The sequence below is a fragment of the Colletotrichum tamarilloi genome (assembly GCF_030869305.1).
Source record: "Colletotrichum tamarilloi strain Tom-12 chromosome Unknown Scaffold_123.1, whole genome shotgun sequence".
NCBI classification, from domain to species: Eukaryota; Fungi; Ascomycota; class Sordariomycetes; order Glomerellales; family Glomerellaceae; genus Colletotrichum; species Colletotrichum tamarilloi.
Genome location: NW_026849506.1, coordinates 1 through 13,606, shown reverse-complemented (window position 1 = coordinate 13,606; position 13,606 = coordinate 1). Strand labels below are relative to the sequence as shown.

Sequence of the window (13,606 nt, the reverse complement as noted above, 5' to 3'; positions counted from 1 at the left end):
TAATTTTTATTAACGAGCGCTTTTACGTAATTATAAAAAATCGTAACTAATTATTCGAAATATTAATTATTATAATTAGACTATATTATATAAATCTTATTAAGGTAATTTTTAGTTTATAAAAAAAAAAAGAGCTAGAGGAAACTATATAATTAGTAATAGAAATATAGGAAATTATCTTTAATAAAATCGTTATAGTAATATTAATAAATAACGAGGAAGAGGAAATTATTAAAAGGGTACTAATATTATTAATAAGACGTCGTAGAAGATTATAATAGTAAGCCTTAATATAGTAATTTATTATTAATAATAAAGTAATTAATACTTTTTATATAGTAAAAAAGAAAACCGATTTCGAGCTAATAATTAAATTACGTAAAGAAGGTATTATTATAATTATTAAAAAGCTACATAAGGGATTAGATTTTATTAAAATAAATATTCTATATAATCGAGGGGTTTATTAATTTATCTTTTATAACCCCGAGAAATATAAAAGTCTTTATATATTTAAATTACGAATAGTACGTAAAATTAAAAGAAAAAAAACACCCTAACTATATAAGAAATTTAGGTATATAATTTAAGGGTACGGCGATATTAAAAAAGTAACGCTATTTACTTAATTACTTATAGTATAGCGCTATAGTTAATAATTAATAATAGTATTAATAATATTGTTATAGAAAAAGGGATACGAAATTTAGAGCTGTAATATTATTTAGGCTTATACTTAATTAGCTATAGGGCTTATAAAAAAATCCTAGCTTACTTACTAAAAAAAATAGTTAGTAAGTACTTAGAAAGTACGATTATTAAAATATTTAAATTATTATATAGGCTCGTAAAATTAGGTACTTATTAGTAAGCTATATAATACGATTTTTATATTAATTAATTATTAATAGTTATATTTATATACGACCCGTACTTATTAGTTTTTAAATAAGAAAGTAAATAATTTAGAATCGTTAGAATATAGATTAATAATATATTAGGCTTATTTAATATTAATTTTATAAAAAAAAAAGATAAGGAGTTTTAAAAAGCGGGCTTTATAATAAAGCTAAAAAAGGTCTTTATAATAAGGGAATTAATATACGGGCGTCGTAAATTAATATACGGGCGTCGCTCTTATATAAGCGTCGCCGTTTTACTTTTTAATTAGTTTAAAAAAATATTATTAGTATAGTTAAATTTTACTAAATACTTATAAAATATCCTAAGCTTTTATTCTTTTACTCTTTTTATGCTTAGGTTATATTATTAAGCCTCGAAATTTAATTTATAGTATTTACTTATAATAGCTTCTATAATTAGAGTTAGAAACGTTCCCTAAGGCTAATTTTAAAATAATACCCCTACTAAGAAACTTTCCCCTTTATGAGAACGATTATTAATTAATTATAGCCTCTTATTATTATTTAACTAATTATTATTATTTCTTTTTTTAAAAAATAGCCGCCCTAGCGTTAATTAATTTTATAAAGTTAGTAATTTTAAAAAGTAATACGACCTTATTACTAAGCTCTTAGTTAATATATTATAAAATACGCAACCTTTTATAAACGATTATTTTAATATAAAACTTATATTATACTTTACTTATTATTTTTTTAAAAGAATAATAAAAACCTAGCGAATTACTTTTTTATAACTTTTTTTAAAATATAACCCCTCTCCCCTTAATAAATAGTCCTAGTAACCTTTTTATTTTATAATAAAATAGTTTAGTAATACTCTTTAGCTTATTAAATAGGTTATCAAAATTAATTAATAATTAATAATAGTACTATTTTAATAATAAGAATATATCCGTTAATAATAATAAATATAAGGTCCCTAAGTTAACTTATTACCTTATTTACTTTTATAGCTATCCTCTATTTAAAACGAAGCGTTTTTTTAAATTATAACCTCTTATTATACTCTAAATAACCGATCCTCTTCTCTTTTTATAACCAAAATCTTAAACTTACTAATTCTTAGTAATTTAAAATAAACTTATAATACTCTTTTTAACTAAATTAATAACTTTATAAAAACTAATAAATTTAGTATTATAAAGCGGAATAGGTATAAAACTCGAGGCTAAATTATTTAATATACTTTTTAATATAATCGGTTTAGTAAGCTTAGGTTTATAAAAAGCGCTAGTATTTAATAATATAAGTTTTATAAATATAGTTATAAATAATAAGTTATTACTAAGGCTTAAAAAGAGAATAAGTAGTTATTATATTATTATTTAAACCCCTAGTATAAATAGTATAATTATAGCCCTAATTTTAAAGCTTTTATATACCCTTTATATTATAAACTTATTAAAGTAGTTAAAAATATTATTAAAACTATAAGCTAACGAGTTAAAATTCGGGTTCGTAATATACGTACTATTATTTAAAAGTAGTTCTTAGAGTCCTTATTTACTTAGTAAGATATTTATAATACTAAAGCCCGTATTAGCTAAGAGAAATTAAATAAATATTTATTAATAGTAGCGTTAATTAAGCTATTTAATAAGTAAGGGATCCTATATATTATTAAATAGGTAAATAACGAGCTAAACTACTTTATTAGCCTTATTTAGACCTTTTTTTACTATTTTTAAATATAAAAACGATTCCCTAAGGTAATTAGTTTTAATAATACTTATAATACTAATCGCTTTAAGCTCCCTCTTTTTTAAGTTACTAAATAAACTTATTTTAGATCTATTTATAACGCCGCGTTTAGCCTTATTAATAATAAAAGATTAAAAAGTTTTTAGTTTTTTTTAATAAGTATTCGCTAACTTATAAACTAATACTTAGTCTATTACTTTATTATTATTATTATAAACTACGATAAGTAAATAAAAGCTATACTAAATAAGTAGTTCCTAGACGTTTAGTAATAACTTTATATTTACTATATTAACTTTAATATTATACTTAGGGTTAAGTAGAAATAAGTTAAGGACCGTAATTATAGTAGTAATAGTAATAAGTTTAATAATAAGGGATATTAGTTATTAATATAAGTAATAACTACGCTAAGTAATAAAAATAAGGCCTATATTAATATACTTATTTATAAGCCCCCTTTTTATATATATTATAAGGTCTTTATAATATAAAAGCTTATTATTTTTGCTAAGACTAAGCATACTTTTAAAAAAGCCTAGATTAAGCTTTATAAAAAGTTTAATAATTAATACCTAATCCTCTAGTACTTTTACGTAATATACCTATTTTTAAGAGTATAATAAGCCCGTTATTTTATTTAAAAATACTAGAACTTTAGTACTCGCATTACCTTTAGTACTAAGTTAAATAATAATAATATTAAAATATATTTTTAAATAGTCTTAGTTATTTATATCGGCTTATTAATATTATATAGGATATAATTAGTAATTAAGAGCTATATTTTTATTAAGCTTATATAAAGGATAAAGTACTTATAAACTAAGAATATATAAGTACTTACTTTAAGTACCTAAGTAAACTTCGAATAATACTTTCCTTAAAATATTTTACTTTAATTAGGACGTAAGCCCGGCTTATAAAAAAAGTAATACTATTTAATAAGAGGCTATTTTTAAACCCCCTCGGATTTTATAGTCTAAACTATACTATTTTAATTAAGTTAAATATCCTATATTACTATAAAATCTATTCTAAAATATTAAATTCGGCTACTTTTAATAAATAAAAAGTATACCCTTAGTAATATTTTTAAAAAACGTTTTTTTTAGATTTATATTACTAAATCCTTAATTTTAAAATTATTATATCCTTTTATAATAAGCTAAAAAATATAATATAACTTATTTTATTATAACTAGCTTTATTTAAAAAAAGCTAGTTAGCTAGTTAAGCCCGTACTATTTATAATAACTAAAGTATAAATAATAAAAAGCGAGGCTGCTTATTTAAAAATAAAAATAAATCGACGTTAGCTAGGCTTATAAAAAAAATAAGTTAGCTAAGTTAAAACTAGATATTAAGTTTATCTTAGTAATAAATAAAGAGCTAGTTTAGCGTTTTTAATAAGGGGAGGATAACAGGGAATTATATAAATAAATAGCTAATATAGCCTAGTATTTAAAAAAAATAAAGCTAATAAAAAATAGTTTATAATAATAATAAATTATTATAACTATATTAAAAGAGGTAGTTAAGTAGACGTTATTATAATTTACTTTTTATATATTTTAAATATATAATAAAAAAAAGCCTTATTTATTTAAAATTTATAAAAGCTTATATTACTAACTAATTTAAAATTTATAAATTTTAAATAAGTAATATAATAGTTCTAAACGAGTACGTAGGTTATAGTAATATTCTTATTTTTAAAAATTTTAAACTAGAGCTTAGGTTAGAGAGGATAATAAGAATAGCTATATTAATATAGTTATTTTTACCGCTTTTATAAGGAGGTACTATTTTTTTAAACTAATTAAAAAGTAGAACGGTAACGCTTATATAAAAACGACGCTCGTATATTAATTTACGATACCTATATATTAATTCCTTATAATAAATAACTTATTAATATTTAATAATAAAATTCTTATAATTAAAAAGGAAACTATTATTTTTTAATAAAAGGGGTAGGATAAGAAAATTATTCTCGTTAACCTAAATATAATTAATATTAAAAAGTAATATAAAGCTAAGTTTATATAAGGGGTATATATTATAAATATATATTAACCTAAAGTAATTTTTAATTATACTAAAATAATATAAGCTATAAAACTAAACAAACGAGATATTAAAATATTTAATAAATAGCTTAAGTAATAATAAATAAATCTTAATTAAGGCCTCGTTTATTACTTAATTAACCTTATTATTAATAAACTCTATATTTTTATTAATAAGTTATTTATAAATAATAACAACTTTATTTTATAATTAGGGTATATTATTATTTTAGTTAATAAGAGTATAAGTAAGAGCGAATTTACTATATATAATAATATAATTTACTACTTATTAATTAAAAATAAGTAAGTAATAAAAAGTATCTTAATATTAAAAATTTATAATATAGTTAATAATATTAACCTTTCTTATATAATTTTAATAATACTAAAGAGGATTACTAATTAACTTAACTTTTTATTAATCCTAACGGTTATTTATATTAATTTTTACTTATTATACGAATACCTTATTAAATTAAGAATAATAAAAGAAAAGAGGTTTATAATTAATATTATAGCCCTTAGGTAATTATATAAAAAATATAAAATCCTTAAAATACGTTAAATTAATAAAAATAATAACCTCGCTAATATTTTTATAAAAATAATACTTAATAAGGGGTTAGAATAATTCGTAAATAATAAAAAAGTTAATATATAAATAAAGGGATAGGTTATATAAAAAGAATAAAAAAAAGAGAGAAAAAAAAATAACTTAATAAACGGGCCTAAGGTTAAATTATATTTCTAACTATAATAAGTAAATTAATAAAAAAAAAAGTTAGTATTAAATTAAAAGTTTAATTTAATTATAGTATATAGCTAATTATGTAGGAGCTAATTAGGGGCCCTATTTATAATTATCGTAGCTAGCCTAACTTATAATTAGAACTTCTTTTTTATATTTACGTAGAAATTTATATAGTTTAATTAATCTCTTTATTAACTTATAGTTCGAACTAATTACCCTATAATAGGGATACTAATATAGAGACTTAACTTTAAGTTATAATTATTACTTAGCTTTAAGTAATATTAAGTTCTATAAATATTTATATTAATATCCCTATTATAAAATAATTAGTTTAAACCGTAGGTTAACAAAGAGATTAATTAAACTATATAAATTTCTACGTAAGTATAAAAAGGAAGTTCTAATTATAAATTAAGCTAGTTATAATAATTATAAATAGGGCCCTTAATTAGCCCCTATATAGTTAGCTATATACTACGGTTAAATTAAATTTTTAATTTAATACTAACTTTTTTTTTTTTTTATTAATTTATTTATTATAATTAGAAATATAATTCGACCTCGGGCCCGTTTACTAAGTTGTTTCCTTTTCTTTTTTTTCTTTACTCTTTTTATATAACCTATCCCTCTATTTATATATTAACCTTTTTATTATTTACGAATTATTTTAACCCCTTATTAAGTATTATTTTTATAAAAGCGTTGGCGAGGTTATTAGTTTTATTAATTTAATATATTTTAAAAATCTCTCGTTTTTTATATAATTACCTAAGGGCTATAATATTAATTATAAACCTTTTTCTTTTATTATTTTTAATTTAATAAGGTATTTATATAATAAATAAGAATTAGTATAAATAACCGTTAAAATTAATAAAAAGTTAAGTTAATTAGTAATCCTCTTTAGTATTATTAAAATTATATAAGTAAAGTTAATGCCGTTAATTATATTATAAACTTTTAATACTAAGATATTTCTCGTTATTTACTTATTTTTAGTTAATAAATAATAAATTATATTATTATATATAGTAAATTCGCTCTTATTTATACTCTTATTAACTAAAATAATAATATACTCTAATTATAAAATAAAGTCGTTATTATTTATAAATAATTTATTAATAAAAATATAGAGTTTCTTAATAGCGAGGTTAATTAAGTAATAAACGAGGCCTTAATTAAGATTCGTTTATTATTATTTAAACTATTTATTAAGTATTTTAATATCTTATTTATTTAGCTTTATAGCTTATATTATTTTAATATAATTAAAAGTTGCCTTAAGTTAGTATATATTTATATTATATATCCCTCGTATAAACTTAGCTTTATATTATTTTTTAATATTAATTACGTTCGGGTTAACGAAAGTAATTTTCTTATCCTACCCTTTTTATTAAAAAACGATAGTTTCTTTTTTAATTATAAAAATTCTATTATTAAACGCTAATAAGTTATTTATTATAAGGACCTTTTTTAATTTTATTATAAAGCCCGTTTTCTAAAGCTTTTTATCCTCTTTTTTTATAAAATTAATATTAAATAGGCTTAATATATTATTAATTTATATTTTAATAATTCTAAATTATTTGCCTTTTTATTTAGAAATTAGTAAGTACGGGTTGTACGTAAATATAACTATTAATAATTAATTAATATAAAAATCGTAGTATATAACTTATTAATAAGTACCCGATTTTACGAGCTTATAAAATAGTTTAAACACTTTAATAATCGTACTTTTTAAATACTTACTAACTATTTGTTTTAATAAGTAGGCTAGGATTTTCTTTATAAGCCCTATAGCTGATTAAATATAGGCCTAAGTAATATTATAGTTCTAAATTTCGTATCCCTTTTTTTATAACGATATTATTAATATTATTATTAATCGTTAGTTATAGTACTATATTATAGGTAATTAGGTAAGTAGCGTTACCTTTTTAATATTACTATACCCCTAAATTATATACTTAAATTTCTTATATAGTTAGAGTATTTTTTTTTTTTTAATTTTACGTACTATCCGCAATTTAAATATATAAAGACTTTTATATTTTTTAGGGTTATAAAAAATAAATCGATAAACCCCTCGATTATATAAAGTATTTATTTTAATAAGATCTAATCCCTTATATAGCTTTTTAATAATTATAATAATACCTTCTTTACGTAATTTAATTATTAGCTCGAAATCGGTTTTCTTTTTTACTATATAAAAAGTATTAATTACTTTATTATTAATAATAAATTATTATATTAGGGCTTATTATCGTAATCTTTTATAACGTCTTATTAATAGTATTAATACTCTTTTAGTAATTTTTTTTTTTGTTATTTATTAATATTATTATAACGATTTTATTAAAAATAATTTCTTATATTTCTATTACTAATTATATAGTTTTCCTTAGCTTTTTTTCTTTTTATAAGCTAGAAATTACTTTAATAGGATTTATATAATATAGTTTAATTATAGTAATTAGTACTTTAAGTAGCTAGTTACGATTTTTTATAATTACGTAAGAGCGCTCGTTAATAAAAATTAATTTATATAGCCTAGCTTATTACTAAGTAATTTCGTACTAAACTTATATATCCGAATTTAAAAGTATATTTAAATTAACCTTTATATTAGGCTTATTATATATAATAATTACTTTATTAACTTATTTTTTTATATTTACTTCGTATAGTACCTATATTATTTTTTTAATTACTTAGGCTCGTTAGCTTATATTTAATAATAATAATAAGGCTAAAGTTATTTTTAAGTATATTTTAAATACTAATAGTATTAGTATAAGACTATTAAGTCTTATAATATCGTTATAATATTTAAGTACTATTTAGAAGTATTCGTCGTTAGTAAAATTAGGATTTTCCTCTTTAATAATCCTAAACGCCCTTTTTAGTTATTAATATACCCTTTTTACTTTTTTAATATTATAATACGCTTTTACGGGCACGACTTTTAACTATATACTATAAACTATTATATTTTTTTTAAATTTTATTAACTTAAAACTCGTGTTAGCGTCGGTTTTAATACCGTTTAGCGGTCCTTAATATATATTAATTTAGCTTTTTTATAGGGCTACTTATATTATTTTTATTTATAAATCCTAAAGGAATTATCTTACTTAAAATAATATAGTTTCGTTAATTATATATAAAACTAGTTAACTATTTAAATAAAAAATATTAATAACGATTTCCTAATTAAAATTAAGTTTATTATATAATTTAAATTTAAATCTATATAGGCTTTATATATTTATTTAGTATTAATAATACACTTTTATTAACTACTCTAACGCCCCTATTTTAATATCTTTATTACTTAATTATTTTAAAAAGTTATATAGCCTCGCGATTAATAAGTACCTAAATTTTTAATATAGTTATTTAAGCTTATTTTTTATTAAGTAATTAATTAACTTTATATTATTAATAAGTTTTATAAACGCGTACCCTTATTATTATTTAACTATTTTAAAATACTTATTACTAAAAATTCTATTCCTCGTATTATTAAATATAATACCTAGTTAATTTATATTTTTTAAATATAAAAAAAATAGGGTATTAATAAGTAAAATATAAAAAGTTATCGTTCCGAAGTACGTTTTTATTTTTATCGTACTTAGGGTAACGATTTCCTTATCTAGGCCGAAGTTAATTTTTATAATACTTACTATTAATATATTAAGTATTGTTAGCACGATTTTCTATAATACTTAGAATTACCCCTTTTTTTTTATTAATTATTATAATACTCTAATATTTAAAATAATCTTATAAAAATTATCTAAGCCGTACTTTTTATTTATATAAAATACTTATATAAGCTTAGTATTTAAATAATTTAAGTAGTATAAAAAAGACCTCTCTAACTATCTTTAGAATTCTTTAGTACTATCTTTCTTTTTTAATATTAATAAAAATAATATCTTCTCCTTAAGTATTAAAAAAATAGAATTTTATATTATTAAATTCGTCCTTTTATTTACTTTTATATCCGTTATTTAAAGGACTTTTCTTTATTATTTATAAATAAAAGCCTACTTATTAAGAGCTTTTATTATTTTTTATTTATTTAGCTTTATATATCCTCTAGAAGCTAATAATATAAAGAATAAGTAATTAATATTATCGATTTTATTATAATCTAATTCGTTAATATAAGGGGCGAGATCTTTTTTATTTTTTAAATTTTTTAGGGGGGGTAAATATTCTAAGTTATTACTTTAGTTATTATTATTAAGTTTTATACTCCTAGATTTATTTTTATATATAATAAAAAGTTTGCTAAATTAATAAGGGCTAGTTTTATTATTTACTACCCTTAACTTTTTATATTATTTATATAATTTAATACGCTCTTTTTTAAAATAATTACTTAATTAATATTTATTTTTTTTATAAATAAAGTATTATTTTTTTTATTACCTTACTTACGAGTCAAATTTCTATTTATTTAATAAATCTAAGCCTCCTTATTAATAATTACTATACTTAGTTTTTTTTCTTTTTTTATTATACGTTTAGTTAATTTAATATTATTAATAAGGGCCGTTATACTCTTAAAAATAGGTTTAGTATAATATTCTTATTTTAATATTAAAACTAAATCTTAGTTTTAAATAAAGCGTCTCGTAGTTTTTAAGTACTTAATATAAGGTTATTTTTATTTTTAATACGTACTAAACTATAATATAAAAATATCTAACTTTTTATTTATTAATCCTCTTATTTAATTAGGTTTTTATTAGCTTATTAATTTAATTAATAAGCTCTTTTAAAATTTTTATTTATAATTTTCTTTTTATTATTCTAGCTATAAATATAAAAGAAATTATTTATAGTTTAAATAAAAGCTTTAGATTCTTATTATAAGTCTTAAAGCGGCTTTAAATTACGTTAATAATATTAAAAAAGTCGTTCCGATCGAGATTACGTACTACTTCGTAATAATAATTAGAAACTTTACTTATAAATACGATATTAATTATTAAATAATACTAGTATTCCCTAATTCCGACTTTTTTATAATAATTATAAAATATTATTAAGGTTTTTTATAAAACCTCGTACTTCTTTTTAAAATATAATTTTTTTTTAAAAAGATTTTTTTAAAATTTATAAATTACTTCGTATTTATTACTATATGTTTAGTATTTATATACGATCTTTACGTTACTACGTATTATTAATAACTTTAAGTTATTTATTTCTTTTTTTATTAGCTAATTAGTACTAAATTTTATATTAATAATAGCGACGAGTTATAAATTAAAATAAATAAAATTATTAATTATTATACGTCTAGTACTATATTTTACCTCTATATATCTTTTTATGTGGTGGTTTTTTTTCCGGCTTTACAGGCACAAAAGATCGACCTTAACGGGATCACGCTTTCAAGGGAAATCACACGATACAGTACACTTTTTAACTACACAATACGCGCAATGTATCCCAAGCACGCGCTCAACGCAATATAGTGATTTCGATACGAAAACCGCCATTCAATTCGGGATGGGCAAGCTGCCCTGCTGCTTGCTGACGACAGGCTGAGCGACATACTCACGCGGCGGCGCCGGCCGGAAAGGTCGACGGCAGAGGTCGGCCGTAATGGTTGGCCGCAATGGTCGGCCGCAATGGTCGGCCGCAATGGTCGGAGGCGGCCTTCCTCAACCGCAGAGGTTCTGAACTTTGATGGCGACGTAGAGGTTTCCGGAGAAAGGGCCAAATGGGCCAATATCTGCTGCTCTTCGTACATATATCTTTTTATAATAATAGATTATTATTAATAATTATAAAAAGGAAAACTAAGTTATTTACTCTTTTTCTAAATTTATTAAAGCGATTATACGCTCTATTAACCTATACTTAGTTTTATAATACGAATTCTTTTTTTATAATCGTTATTACTAAGATTTTATATAGTTCTTATAATTATAATTACGTTAATAATACCCCTTATTTATAAAAGAATTTATTAACTATTTTTATAATTTTTAAGCTTATACTTACGAACTATTTATCTAGCTAGTAATTAAGGTCGTTTACGATTTTATAAAATAGGGGTTATTTTTATAACCCCTTTTTTTTTATAAACCTTAGTTAAATAGATTAATATTATATTAATTTACTTATTATTAAGCTAATCCGTAATCCTATATATTTACGTTCTTTAATAATCTAAGTTAATATTTACTTATTTATAAAGGATTAGGATTTTATTTAAAATCGGGTTTCTTTTTTTTCTTTTTTATTTTAACTTACTAAGGGTCGTGCTCTAACTTATACCCGTATTAATAATTATTAACGTATTTAATTTTAATAAAAAATATTTAATCCGCGCGCTAATTATAATAAATCCGTACTTTTATTACTTAACGAATTTATTAAGGTCTAAGTAATTCCCGCTTTTTTTTACTATTTTATTATTACTCTCGTTTTTATTATTTTTAATAATTCTTATTACCTTTTTAAATCGCTAGCTATCGTAATTATTAAAATCCCCTTTTTTATTTAATATAAAAAAGTAGGCTTTAATAGCTCCTTTTTTAATAATAATAGTAGACGTTTATATTATTATAAAAAGATATAATAATTAATTTTAAAATCTTTATTAATTACTAATTTTTACTATTCTTTATATTTTTAACTTTTTAAGCCTCGTACTTTTTATAATTTTTAAATTATTTCTTTTCTTAACCTACCTTTTTTAAAGTAGTATTTTAAAAAAATAGTTAAAAATAAATACTAAGCGGCTTATAAAAAAGCGAAATAAGTTATTAAGAACTAAATAGGCTATTAAATATAATTAGTAAAGTTAAGCTCTCTTTTTTATAAAATCGAGGACTTAAAAGATTTATTAAAAATATTTATTATTTCGTTACTCGTACTAAGTAAATTTAATTATTTTAAAAGTCTTTTTTTTTTATAGCTTCTTAGTACCCTATTTTATATTTTTTAAGTAATTTTTTTCGTAACTTAATTATTATTAAGTAATTATTACTTATTAATAATCCTTTTTATTACTTAGTTAATTTTTTAAAACTAATAATTTTGCGTTAAGAGCTTAATATAAAAAAGGAGCTTTTTAATAGCTCTTTAAAAGATTTCTTTTTTTTTTTAGAGCTATATTTTCTTAGCCTTTTTTTAAACTAATTATAACTTTAATAAGAGATTATAAAATTATTTTAAAATAACTACCTTTTTTTTAAATTAAATTCTAAGATTTACGATATTTTTAATTTAATATTATTAAAATTTTTAAATCTTTTCCTCTTTTATTAAACTATTTTTTATATTATATTCCTAAATAATATTTAGGGAGTAATTAAGGGGGTTATAAAGAGATTATTTAAATTATAAGTTTTGAAATTATATTTATAAAATCTTTATAATATTAGGCCTTTTTATATACTATAAATCTCTTAGCTTAATAACTCTTATATAAGTTCTTATTACGTTTACTAAGAATATTTACGTTTAGAAATTCTTTTTTTTAATTACGTAGTACTTTTTTATATTATATTATCGAGCTCGTCCGTTATATTAATTAATTAAGTAAATAATTACTACGTAAGTATTTTTTTTATTAATTTAGTTAGTTAATTTTTAATTATGGGCCGGCTATAAAAAAGTTATTTAGTAAAAAAGCTATTTAAAGTAATAGTAAAAAACTAATTACTTAAGTAGTTTTATTAATTAATATAATTTAATATAGTAGATATTAATCTTTTATAAGTAATAAAGGGTTACGATTACTTAATTTTATATAATATTTAAAAATTACTTCCTTTTTTATTTATTTTTATAAAATTAATTAGTACGAATCTCCTATCTTATATAATATTAAAAAGTCGTCTTTTTTACGTAATAAAATATTTTACTAATTTATAATAATAGAATTTAATTACTAATTAATATTAATATTTTTATTATAAAGTAGTTAGTTCGAATTATAAGTTAATAAAAAGATTAATTAAACTATATAAATTTCTATGTGGTGGTTTTTTTTCCGGCTTTACAGGCACAAAAGATCGACCTTAACGGGATCACGCTTTCAAGGGAAATCACACGATACAGTACACTTTTTAACTACACAATACGCGCAATGTATCCCAAGC

At 19.9% G+C, this 13,606-nt stretch overlaps 1 annotated feature.

Annotated features, from left to right (window-relative positions):
• Window positions 1–2,620: 2,620 nt before the first annotated feature.
• Window positions 2,621–2,692: a sequence feature (Short protein (CTAM01_14443, KAK1480234.1) was converted to a misc_feature.).
• Between the last annotated feature and the right edge of the window lie 10,914 nt (window positions 2,693–13,606).